We start from the raw sequence: 14,417 nt of genomic DNA, 5'->3' as shown, positions 1-14,417 counted from the left end.
AGGAAGCAGGGTAGGAACAGTGGTAAATTAGGAAAAAGACTATTAATTGCACAATTAATAGAAAAGTAAAAACATGTTTCAAAATCTACAATAAACCTTGTATCCAAAGGAGTCATAACAATGAGGTGCTGGACTTTAGTTCTGTGGTACAGCTTTGCAAAGGACTCACTGGCCTATAGGTACGGCTCACTTCCTGCCTCCTGAAGGATGAATATGCTACCCAGAGCTATGATGGTTTGTACTGAGTGGTAAAATTCACAGAAATTCCACATTACTCATGTCAGAATCATTCCTTGTGCAAAGTTTGATGTAGATGAAGATAAAGTGGTTTCTTGGTCAATAACTGCAATTTCTTTCTTTTAAAGTCAGTGGGTTTCTTGTATCTGTAACCACAATAGAAAGATGATTGTTTAAAATACTTTGATGATTGATTTACTCCAATGTTACATTCTAGATAAGAGGGACTAAGAAGAAACATGAACTAGTAACCATTAGTACAGTATGAATCCTATATGTATATCACTTACAGTTCTATTACAATTGGCCCAGGTTTAATCTCATCCATCTCCATGAAAGCAAAACACTTGGTGCTGGTAAAACTTTTTTTAGGCTTGTAGTGTTTGAATTCAAAGAAGATAGGTGCACCTAAGGAATTAAAACAAACCACATAAGCCAGAGACCACACATTTCTTATGTGTCACCAGAAGCCTATGATTTTACAAAGTAACATGTGTCAAACAGTCTGATGACACAACTGTTGATAACTCACTGTGGCTGTCACTCCAAGCTCATCTACCATGTCTGTGTGACATTTCTCCATATCATTTAATTCTACAAAGTACAACAAAATTGTATAGCAAGAATGTAAGTTATGTACACAGGTAGAATCATAAACTACCAAAGAATATAAAATATTAAATACCACAAGAAAAACAGAAGTTACTTAAGTATCAGCAGTACCTATAAAAATGGTTTCAATAAGCACCTATATTAGAATAGAAATTTAAAAGAGTTCCTTTGATATTTTATTTCTCTCCCTCCTGAAACCACCATGCCCAGATTGTCCTTTCCATATTCTTACAAACTAACTGCCAGTTATAGTATCTTTTTACCCAAAGCATCTTATTGAAAGAAAAAAAATAATTCCTTAACTGTTAGAAAGTAATCATTAGGTTCCTAAAAGGACTTAAGGTAATTATTAGAGAACCTGCTTCCTTAACTCTGTATTATGAGAAATACTTCCCTGTCAAATAATATTTAACCACATTATTACACAACTAGATAATGCAACTGCTAATTCTCATAATTAAAAAAAATGTTGATTTGACTTTCTTTAAGTCAATATTCATAACTATGTGACATAAGATCTTGTTTTAAGTACACTATCAACACAAACCCAGATAAGTACTGTCCTTAAGAAGTCCTTAAGAAGTCAGTAACTTATAATTACAAACCTTTGGTTAATTTTTCAATATGCTTCTGGAGCTCAATGTCCACATTAAAATGAACATATGTATCTTCTTTTCTTGAAGCCACAGGAGTATCTTGCACAGGAGTTAAATCTATGCCATTCAGATCTGGAGAAACAAATAAGTTTCTGCTTATGAGCATTCACATATACAGACAGAAAATCTAGAAACTGCAAAGGTTACAGTTCCTAAAGAGGCATGGAAAGAGCTGAGAGGAGATTCTCAGGCTAAGAGATTCCTATTTGGTGTGAGCAAGTATGTGAGAGTTGTTGAAGTTCATGGGGTATGTGGAGAGAAATGAATATAGACTGGATAGGAGACCTCATGAAGGGGACAAGGAAGCCTTTACATGGCCAAGTGGACAAAACTTGATCTTCATAGTGAAGTGGTAAAAAGAACAAACATGTTTTCCTTAGGGAATACTCCACTATATTTTTCTATGCAAAAAAAAAAAAAAAAATCTGGAGTATATAATTTGCCACAATGGAGCTCTGCCACCAATTTCTAACTTTGATCAAGTATATGGCTTATTTAGAAAAGCCTTTAAACCTAACCTTATCATAATTTCCCTGTTAAGAACCAAAAATGGATGAGAACAGCCAACAAAAACCCTTTGGTTAATGAATAATTTTTCATAAATATTATCTAAATTCTGGTTATACTGTTTACAACATACCCTGAATTTACAACAACCAGATGGTACATTATATATAGTTTTAATTTTCTGGGTTTTAAAATCTCAGTTTAATCAAATTCAACATGGACTCATTTAATAACTCCTCAGTGTTTATGTGTTATTCATTTATGTGTCTCAAAAAGCTCAAAAACAATTTAGTACATTTAATAATTAAAAAATATTTACATAAAAATATTTCAGTTTAACATATGCAAAGGTAACTTAACATTTACAACATCATTAAATATTTTTGTGTTTTAAGTATACTTTCTGAATGAGTATGCAGTTTTACAAATGGTCTATCAAACAATGTAAATATTTTCCAGTATACTATATATTTGATAACTAGTAACATCGGAATTTAAAAGTGTACCAGTATTAGTGCTGTGGATTAGGTTCTTTAAATAAATCTTTTTCTTTGTGGTCATATTTTTCTTTTAATTAGCACTAATGAACCCATGGATCTGACTTTATTTCTGCAATTGATAAAAGTTCCTCCATTTAATTTCAGCACCGATCTGTTCCTTTGGTGCAAAACTACAGATTAAAATAAGCCATTTGTACTAACTATAGTTATTTCTGTAAAATGGTATCATTTATTCCTTAATCACATCTTCATCCCACAGGATTGCTCTCAGGGCATGGATGTTATGGACGCACCCTACTTCCCTGTCCCCTGATTTTCATCTGCCTCTGTAGGACTCACCTATGTAGATACCTCAGTAGCACAGGAAGAAGAGGGGCTGAAGCAGGAGAGATGGGAAAACAGGACATGGGGCTTTGTGTAGAAAACTACACACCCATGGAAGGTGAGGAGTGCTATTGTTAATCTACATCCTGAAGGCTGTAGCTGCTGTTAAGGACAATGTGTATGTTTAGTCCGCACGTTATCTGGAATCTGAAGAGCAAAAATCTATACAAACTCAAAAGCAAGTAGGAAATATATTTTGTAAGTCTTTCAGAACTATGTTCTGTTATGATCTCTTCTAGGATTTTGCCTCATTATAGAATGCATTAAAGTAAGTTGTCACATATACAAGACCATCCCCTGTCAAAAACTTTGTCCTATATGAGAAAAAACATAATGCAATTTGCCAGTTATTTACCCTTTACACTAACTGTAATATAGGGATCAATGCACTGTCCAGGGTCTTTCAGACCTATTTTCTCAATCCTGATAGTGAGTAATGTCATTCCTGGTTCTGATGGCAACCTTGGTAATAAAGTACCTGGCAACAGAGAAACCTCAATAAAAGATAGCTCCACCAATATTTCAGAGTAAATACTTTGACAAACAGAAGATATAGCCTACCTCTTAAGAACTAGCTAGGCATTATGTATTTTTATGTCCAAAATTCATGAACATCTGATTTATACTTCTTTAGAAAAATATTTAATTTTACACATAATATATCTGCATTTCCCAACCATACAATCACCTTTAAGCAGAAATAATAATTTCTATAATAATAGTGTATAGTATGTACAATAAAAGTTTGTTAAAAACATCACTTGAGGAAGCCCAATTATACATAATAGTATAATATGCTCACATAATATTTATATTCCATATGTACTTCTATATTATACTCAGCATCTTAATATGAAGTGGTAGAACAAAGACAAGAAAAGCTTTTAAAATACTTGTTATTCTGTTCTAAAGTCTGAGACATTTAATATCAGAGTTGATCAATACATTCTTTCCTTTAGTTACTCCTAATAAAGAATAATTTACAATTTGATATTTATGTTTTAATTTAACTATATAGTCTAACTTCTATTCGTCATTCTATTTTGTATGATTTATTCTAAGAAAGTAGTAATATACAGACTGCCATATAAAAGGGCCATTTGTATAACTGAACATTTTCCCCAAAACCAAGTAAAATTTTTAAAACTAAAACCCACCCAGAACAACATGATAACATTCACCCACCAAGAACATATGAAGGAAGAAATAAACTGTTCAGTATGTTCCCTTTTTTGAAACTACCAGTAGAGAACAGATGCAAATAAGCTGATTTTAATCAAGTATGTATACAGAACCTCAAAATACATTTAACAAAAGATTTTGGTTGATGTTTTTCAAGTTTCTATTCATCAATGTGTTATGCTATTTTTAATGATGAGTTATTTGAAATACATGAAGCAATCAACACACTATATTTGAAAATACACATTTGATTGATGGCAAATGTGGCTTGAGGAAATTTTGGGAGGTGATGGGAATGTTCTGAACTTGTATAGTGGTGACAGATGCAAAAGTCTATAGAGGTGTCAAAAATCAATGAATTTTATTCTTACAGAAGGGAAATGTTATGATATACAAATTATACCTCAACAATGCTGTTAAAAATGTATTACTTTCTAATTTAAACAAATATGAAGACAATACAGACAAATGCAAGAATGGGAAGGCCTGGAGGCTGCATTCCACTGTTGCATTAACAAACCTAAATGGGCTCAGGCTGATATCATTAAATATATACATAATACCTTTTTTATGCATCTTCTTTGATTGACAAATGAGGGTACTTTTAGAAGAGGGGCTTGTACCTGGACATCTGGGATGAACTTCAGAGAGCTAAGAAACACCTCTGAAATTTTATGAAAAATGTGAATATGTATACATTGATATTTATATACATACATATTCACATGTATGTATATCATATATGAATTTTTCTGCAGAAAAGTTCATTCTATTATGTAGTACATGGCTGTATAAATATGCTACAGTTTATGTACAAATTCTTGTGTTGATAGATATTTGAATTACTCCAAGTGTTTGGATATAGTTAACAAGGCTATTATAAATACTCTTCTGAACATCTTCTGGTGCCCATAAGCACCCATTTCTGAAACAGAGGAATCACTAAGTCACCTGGCATGTTACCTCTGCTGGGAGCCATCAGCCAAGTAGGTATGACAATTTCCTTGCCAGCTACTCCCATGCTGTCTAGTGGAAGGACTCCTGAAAGGTGACCTTGCTCAAGGACCAGGGTGGATCCGTGTTTAGGGTGTCCCCGGTTTAGCATAATAGGAGATTAGAGTGTTCCCCCTTTAGAATAGGGCATATCCTGCTGCCTGAGTTCCTCTTGAGTTCTTAGGGTCAGACAGTATATTTGGGAGACAGAAGCCCAGTGGAGTGGTGGATTTGGGCAGAGAACCTGGATTCCCCCAGAACGTGTTTGTAGACGCCGGTGTGAGTTCGGGAATAAAGAATTGCTGTTTGAATCTACAAGCTGTGTGGTGGCTCGTGATTTTGTGCCCAGCCAGAGACTGCAGCAACCTCCATACCTACTATGTAATGACAATCCATTTCCCAAGGTGGTTGTGCCAATTTTTATTCCTAGCCCAAGTGCAGTAGTGTTCTCATTGCTCCACTTCCTCATTAGGTACTGTTTTCTCAGATTCTTCATGTTAGCCAATTTTGGTATAAAGAGATCAATCATTTTAATTTGCATTCCTCTGAAGAATAATAAGGTTGAGCACCTTTTCAAATAAATCAAATAAATGATTTCCTCTTTCTGAAGTGTGTTCAAATATTTTGCTGGATTTTTTATTGAGATGTCTATCTTATTGAGCTGTAGGAGGTCTCTATTATTTTGCTGGACAAATGTTTTACAAATAGCTTCTTAGTTTTCTTTTATAAAGACTTTTTGTTGAAGTAGAGCATATACATTTTAAAATGTACAAATTGTTAGCACAGTTTGCTGAACTTTCACAAAGTGAATACACCTGTATAACTAGCATCAGATCTAGGAAAGATATGATCAGCCTCCTGGGAGTGTCCTTCCCCACACCCTATCCAATGCACTCTTCCAAAAGATAGCAACCGTTGCTAACTTCTAACACCAAGTATTAGTTTTGAATATTAAGAATGACTTTTGTCTGCAATGGTGTCTTCTGATTATGATAAATACTTACTGCTAGTAATATCAAATTTCTTAATATCTTCCTTTACAATCAGTGCTTTTTATGTTATATTTAAGAAAACTTACCCCACTCCAAAATCATAAAGTTATTATCTTGAAAGCATTTTATTGTTTTGCCATTCACACTTAATTCTTTTTTTTTTTTTAAGAAAGAGTGTGAGAGAGTGAGAGATTGGGAGAGAGAGAGAGAGTTTTAATATTTATTTTTTAGTATTTGGCGGACACAACATCTTTGTCTGTATGTGGCGCTGAGGATCGAACCCGGGCCACACGCATGCCAGGCGAGCATGCTAATGCTTGAGCCACATTCCCAGCCCCACACACTTAATTCTATATGTCACACAGAATTATTGTCTATGGTGTATAGTAGGAGCTTTAATTTCATTCAATTTCACATAAATACTCAATTGTCTCAGCACTACTTATTAAAAAGACTGACATTTTCCACCACTGATCTGCAGTCCCACCTCAATCATAAATCATGTGGCAATCACTTTCTGAGTTTTCTGTCTTACCGAACTGTTTATCCTCTTATCACTAATACAGTATCTTAATTCTATAGCTGTATAAAAGGTCCAGGAACTGCAATAAAAATTCAGATGAGTTTCAGAAAGAGTCTATCTATATAAATTGCTTCTTCTAATTTATGAACTAGTATATATCTTTACATTTTAAAAATCATAACATTTATTTAATAGAACTTTATTTGACCTAAAAGCCTTCAGAAATAAAGACCTACAGATCCAGGGAAAACTCCTGTTTTTATGTTTATGTTCCATGAAGAATGGACGGCCATGTAGAAATGACTGGAAAGGGGGTATGAGCTAATGGTAAAAGGCTGCCAGGATCCTAGCAAGCCCTGTCTGGTCAGATTCTTCTTGGCCTCTCTGTATAACCTTCTTTCCTTCTGGACCTAAGGCAGGTCCTGTCTGAAATGAGGGTTTTTAAGGGAGGGGGTAAGGGAGGGTAAGGGGACAGGAAGGGAATAGCAGGGAGGGTAGAGGAGAGAGAGAGAGAGAGAGAGGGAGAGAGAGAGAGAGAGAGAGAGAGAGAGAGAGAGAGAGAGAGAGCTTTCTAGGTTTTATGAGAGAAGGCTTTGGGAGAGAAGGGTGAAGGACAGGAGGGCAGGAGGAGGGCAGAGGCTTTGCTGCCTAGGTTGCTTTCAGGATTCCAATCTCCTTCAGTTAGAAGTTCTCAGCAGGCCAAAACCCCACCCTTTGGGCTATCATATTCTGATCTGACCCTGCCCACCTTTCCAGTCTCCCTCCCTCTTCCTCCCTTTCTCCTTTTAAGAAAGGAATGTGTAGATCTTTCCATATTCTAAGATCTTCTTTGATTTCTCTGTTTAGGGTTCTGTAGTTTTCATTGTATAGATCTTTGACTTCTTTCGTTGATTCTCAAGTATCTTATTTTTTTTTTTGAGGTTACTGTAAATGGGGCAGTTTTCCTCATTTCCTTCTCAGAGGCTTTGTCACTGATATACAGAAATGCCTTTGATTTATGGGTGTTGATTTATATCCTGCTCCTTTGCTGAATTCATTTACTATTTCTGGAAAGATCTACCTCGCTCTTGGGATAGGCAGAATTAATATTATCAAAATGACCATACTACCAAAAGCACTATATAGATTTAATGCAATTCCAAACAAAATCTCAATGGCATTCCTCATAAAAATAGAAAAAGCAATCATGAAATTCATCTGGAGAAATAAGAGATCAAGAATAGCTAAAGAAATCCTTAGCAAGAAGAGTGAAGCAGGGAGTATCGCTATATGAGACACCTTAAACTATACTACAGAGCAATAGTAACAAAAACAGCATGGTATTGGCACTAAAACAGACTGGTAGACCAATGGTACAGAATAGAGGACACAGAGACTAACCCACAAAATTACAATCAGCTTATTTTAGAAAAAGGTGCCAAAAACATGCACTGGAGAAAAGGTAGCATTTTCAACAAATGGTGCTGGGAAAACTGGAAATCCATATGCAACAAAATGAAATTAAACTCATAACTCTCACCATGCACAAAACTTAACTTAAAATGGATCAAGGACCTAGGAATTAAGCCAGAGACTCTGTGTCTAACAGAAGAAAAAGGTAGGCCCTAATCTTCATCATATGGGTTAGGCCCCACCTTCCTTAATAAGACTCCTATGGCACAAGAATCAAAACCAGGAATCAATAAATGGGATGGATTCAAGCTAAAAAGATTTTTCTCAGCAAAAGAAACAATCTGTGAGGTGAACAGAGAGCCTACATCCTGGGACAAAATCTTTACCCCTCACACATCAGATAGAGCACTAATCTCTAGGGTATATAAAGAACTCAAAAAGCTAAGCACTGAAAAAACAAGTAACCCAATCAAAAAATGGGCCAAGGACTTGAACAAACACTTCTCAGAAGAGGATATACAATCAATCAACAAATATATGAAAAAATTTTCAACATCTCTAGCAATCAGAGAAATGCAAATCAAAACTAAGATACAACTCTAATCGGAATGGCAGCTATTATGAAGACAAACAACAATAAGTGTTGGCAAGAATGTGGGGAAAAAGGTACACTCATACATTGCTGGTGGGACTGCAAATTGGTGTAGCCAATCTGGAAAGCAGTATGGAGATTCTTTGGAAATCTGGGAATGGAACCACCATTTGACCGAGCTATTGCTCTCCTTGGACTATACTCAAAGGACTTAAAAACAACATACTACAGGGACACAGCCACATCAATGTTTATAGCAGCACTATTCACAATAGCTAAACTGTGGAGCCAACCTACATGCCCTTCAGTGGATGAATGGATTTTTAAAAATGTGGCATATATACACAATGAACTTTTTAAAAAGAGAATAAAATCATGGCATTTGCAGGTAAATGGATGGCATTGGAGAAGATAATGCTAAGTGAAGTTAGCCAATCCCCAAAAAACAAATGCCAAATGTTTTCTCTGATATAAGGAGGCTGACTCATAATAGGATAGGGAGGAGGAACATGGGATGAATAGATGGATTCTAGATAGGGAAGAGGGGAGTGAGGGAAAGGGAGGAGGCAGGGGATTAGCCTCCTAATGAATGTGGAATGAATGTGATGGACATCATTATCCAAAGTACATGTCTGAAGACACAAATTGGCTGTCAACCTACTTTATATACAAACAGAGATATGAAAAATTGTTGTATATATGTGTAATAAGAATTGTAATGCAAAAAAAAAAACCAAGTACATGTATAACGTGAATTGGCGTGAATATGCTTTATACAAAGATATAAAAAATTGTGCTCTATATGTGTAATAAGAATTGTAATACACTCTATTGTCCTGTATTTTAAAAAAAAATAAAATCAATAAAAGAAAAAGAAGGGAATGGGGAGTGGGTAGGGAAAAACTGTGGAATGAACCCAAAGTAACTTTCCAATGCACATATGTGAATATACTATAATGAAACTCATCACTTTGAATATCTATAAGATACTAATTTTAAAAAATGTAAATAAATAGATCAGTAAAGTGGATCAAAGGGAACAGTGGGAGGGAGGATGGGGAGGGTGAAGGGACTGAATTGGAGCAAATTATATTCCATGCATTTATAATTAGTCCAAATGAATCTAATGTCAAGAATAACTATTATGAACAAATGAAAAAAAGAATAATGACTTCACTGTTTTTATAAAATGCATTCTCATAAACAATTCAATCAAGAGAAATGAAAAAAGTAAAAGAGAACGTACAATTCAACATCTCACCAACCATAACAATTATTAAGTCACTCTTCCATCTTTTTCCCTAATTTCAAGATTACTCCAGTTTCCTTTTCCTTTTGATATTCTTTTCTTTCTTTCAACAAAGGTTTATTTTCTACATAAAATTCTTATATTTCTTTTGTTGAATTTATAATAAGGTCCTTGATATTATTTAATACTACTATATATATTATAATAGTTCATTTTCTAACAACTATTACTTGTTTGAGATAGAATTGATTTGTCTGTACAGATTTTATATCCAGAAACCGCATTATCTTATTAATGAGTTATGAATAGGTTTTTTTGCATATTCTCTATATATTCATAAATATGCAAATAAAGAACATCCACCCTTTTATATTTCATTTTTCTTATCCTAGTGCAGTAGCTAGGGCTTCCAAAACAATTCTGATGAAAAGAAGTAATAGACACTCTTGTTTTGTTCAAATTCATCATTAAATGATTTTGGGTTGTAAATGTCATGTAGCCATGTTTTATCAAGTTAAGGATGTTTTTCTGTTCTTTGCCAAGAATTGTTTAAAATCAAGGCTGTATTTCAAACTTAACTGAGAACTTTTTCTGCATTGTTGACAGCATTATGAAATCTTTCCCCTTAATCTGCTAATGTGAACTACCTTGATAAATTCTGCTAATAATATATTTTTAAAAATCACTCATTAGTTCATGGAGATTTTCTGAATTATGTTCTACACCATCCTATGTATCATAGTTTATTCAGTCAATCTTCATATGGCAGTTGCATTATTTCTAACTTTTTATCATTATAAAAAACACCTCAACAGAGAATCTGGTATATATGCAAGTGTTTCCCCCTCTTTTTCCTGCATTTTGCGGGTGCACCTTCAGAGTAAATTCTCAGGAATGGGATTGCTCAGGCAAAAATATGTACTTATATGTTGTTAGAGAATGCTCAATTTCCCTCCAAAGGAACTCTACCATTTTTCTATTCCCACCAGTGATTAATAAGTACCTATTTCCCCTAAGACTCACCAACTGTAGCTTTAATTTAGGTTTTTTATTAAAAATAAAGTTGAGTATCTTTTTATATGTTTAACGGGTATTTTTAAATGTGTGTGTGTGTGTGTATGTGTGTGTGTGTGTGTGTGTGTGTGTTCGCACATGCGCACACTCGCTCATGTTGTCTGTTCCTCTCATGTATTCTGCTTTGGTTATTACAATTAAAATTTTTCTTTATATATTATGAATGTTGGGTTAGGATGTAGCTCAGTGGCAAAGTGTCTGCCTTGCATTTGCAAAATCCTGGATTCGATGTCTAGTTCCAAAAAAGACAAAAAAAAGAACCCACCCTACCCCACCCCCCAAAACCCCCAAGAATGTTACCTCTTTTATGTCTTACCTCTTTACTACCCTTTTTTTGACAGTCAAAAGACGATTGCTTTACAACTTTCAAAATCTTTTTGATGTTAAGTTTATTTTTTTTCCAAGTTGATATTAAACTTGTTGTTACTTTGGGGTGAGTCAATTTTATAACCTGTCATCATCTAGATCTTTCAGTTGAAATGGTAGGGCTGATGCTACATTCCTTAGCAACAATCTTTTTGCCTGAGATTACACAGTAAGTTTAATGTAATCATTATGCTTCAAATAATTTAATATGGAGGCAGTGATTGCAAGTCTGAATTTCTTGTTTAATTCAAGGTAGAATGTCAAACATTGTGCTCCATGATGAAGGAAGCTGACTGTAATTAAGATCATAGATTACATAGAAAGGTGCCTATTTAAGGTGTTTCAGAATGGTCTATGATGTGCTCTCTCTCTGCATGGTCAACTCCTACATACTCAGTGAGTCCTAAATCTGGCTAGATTTATTGAACTCCCTCAGCCCTTCTTTTTGCCAACCTATGACATTGGTGCACATCTCTAATTATAATCATGTGCTTTTGGCTCTGTCTTGCTGACTACACAATAAGCATCCTGAAAGGTGTGGGAACTGTTCATTTTGTAGTATGCACAAGGAATAAACAGATCTTTATTGAAGAAATATTTTATTGAATGAATGACTGAATTTCCAGTTCTAGAGGTTATCATGCTTTTGTAAACAAATGCCTAGAGAATCTATATCAATGAGTGAAGAAATAATAAACATAAAAGAAGATCAAATACTTTTAATGCATTGAGCCAATGCATTAAAAGGAAGATTTATAAGTGAAGAATTAACATATCCAATTTCATAGTGTAATATGAGAACAAGTCAAGTACATTCATAAAATCTGAAGACTAACAAGGATAAGAAAGAAATCACTACACACAATCCAGTGTAAACTGTGCTATTCCAGCTAAATCATCTGCTCTCAGATCTAGAACAGAGATCAGGAGAAATGTTCTTCCACATGGAATTGCTATGTAAATAAGAAATAGCTAACACTTGTGAGTATTTGTGATGTGCCAGGTACTGTCCTAATCCTCTCATCTAATCCTCACAACAATAGTTTAGTTCTATTTTTCAGAGGTGAAAAGTGAGGCATAGAAAAACAAATTATCCATAATCACACAGTAGTTTGGCTACAGAGTCCATGCTTTTAACCATCATGTCCCATTTTAACATCTTTATTTTAATTGTCCCTAAAGCCTTAAAAGGAACTGCAGGAGAACCTCCCCATCTCAAGCTTCTGCAAAGTTCCTTTTGCCATGTAACATAACAGTCACAGGTTCCCAGGATTAGAATATAGACATTTTTGTGAGGCCACTATTTATGCCTTATACTTTTAAATATGGAAAACTCTAAATGGCTACAGCTGTCCAAACCAAGTTTTCAAAAACATCCCAGGAATGTTATTGAGCTGTCACTAAGAACTCCAAGTAAGGGAGTGATTAAAAAAGAGTAACATTTGAACTTTGTACACTGGGCAATGCACATTCACAGGAATGGACAGAGACTGAGTAGCCCAGATAGCAATATGATAGGTCTTTAACACTCAAATAGCAGTGAGCAGCAGGACTGTGTTCATTTGGTTAATTCCACTTTCAGTTTTTACTGCAAGACAAAGAAAGCCATTGGTAGCTGGTGAGCCCTAAGTTGTACTGAACACAGAAAGCACGTCTTTTTCTGACTTATCTGCCCCAACCACCTCTTATGCACCAACCAGAGCAAGCATGCTCTCACTGGTGTCAAAAAGAGTTGTAAGGAATTACTCAATTCAGTGGGAGTTTCTGTGAGAGGAAGATTCTAAGCCTAAACCTAAAGACAACTCTGATAAAGTAATGACAATGAATTAGAAGGTTTGGAACCATTTCACCACATTACTGTAATAGGAGACACCAAAAAGTTCATTTTGTTGATGGAAACTATTTATTAACAGGTAGTACTTGGGTAAAAACTCAAGTTGCTCTATTTCATTGTGCTTCATCTGTGGAAAACAATTTATGAAGGTAGCTATGGATCCCCCAAATGGCTGTTTGTTAAACACAGATGAGTTCACTCAAGAATGTTTTAAAAACTGTGTAAAAGCGTCTGACCTAGCCAAGAATGTTACAGCCACTTCCACTGTGGAGAGGAAAGGGAATTGTGCAAGTAAGGCCTCTGCCTCTGCTGGGCACCCCACAGCACTGACACAGACCAAGCAATGAAGCACCACTCTACCTGCAACAGGTACAGAAAAACAATGGGAGAGCATCTGAAGCCCCCCACCCCCCGACCGCAACTTCTTTGTTCCAAGAGAATGCTGAGAAAAATGAAGGTCTGAGTATCAAGTAGGATGGCCTCACATTCAATAGTCTCTCTGTAGCCATAGAGATCATGGAGAATCAGACAATGAAAGGACCACCAGCCTGAAGATGAATCTGGAGTGACATGGATATGAAGGTCAGTGGGATTCTTAAGACCCTGTCCTCACATGCAGAAGGGGAAGTCATTTTTTTCTTTCAACTTTTTATTTTTGCTTTTTAAAAATTGCTATTGTTTATATCTCATATCATACCATAAGGACAATTTCTAGTCCAAAATTGAAAATGGCATGACAGTCTTTGTCCAAAATAGTACATTATTGTCTAGGTCAGAACATTAAAAGAGGAAAATTACCAAAGATTATATTTTTTTAAAATACTGATTTGAGTTTGCTTATTGAGTAATTTCATTTGCTTGGCTTTTTACATAATATTGTACAAATGTTTGTCACAGGCATTTACTTCAATAAGAGGTGAGTCAGTGTTAATTTTGCCTTGGTGCTTGGTGAATTAAATGTCATGAATAAGAAGTACAAAATTTTTATCCATACTTTTAGGACAGAGATGTACCTGATATCTAAAATGTAAACTAAGCATTATCATATGTATATGATTATATATGTCTTCTTTGTTTTAGATTTATCATACTTGTAATTAAATTCAGATGTCTGATACTACCAATTCAAAGTCTGTCACACACTTTTTTTAAGTGCACATTTCTTTGTAATTTTAAAATGCAATAAAAAGGATATATATAAAATAATATTTTCTAATATTTTGGGATAATTTTAACATAATTTAAAATAATGGTATTGTCAAATCATTATTTGGTCATAACATTTTGTAGATGGCACAGAACATGAAATGGGTCTTAAAAATCT

At 34.8% G+C, this 14,417-nt stretch overlaps 1 pseudogene; it reads right to left on the bottom strand.

Moving 5' to 3' along the window:
• Positions 1 to 286: 286 nt before the first annotated feature.
• The window catches only part of LOC143387436 (axin interactor, dorsalization-associated protein-like), a 36,696-nt pseudogene continuing 22,565 nt past the window's right edge, over positions 287 to 14,417 (bottom strand).

This window comes from Callospermophilus lateralis, assembly GCF_048772815.1.
Source record: "Callospermophilus lateralis isolate mCalLat2 chromosome 11 unlocalized genomic scaffold, mCalLat2.hap1 SUPER_11_unloc_2, whole genome shotgun sequence".
NCBI classification, from domain to species: Eukaryota; Metazoa; Chordata; class Mammalia; order Rodentia; family Sciuridae; genus Callospermophilus; species Callospermophilus lateralis.
The sequence above is the reverse complement of the archived record's forward strand: the minus strand, read 5'-3'. Positions and strand labels throughout refer to the sequence as shown.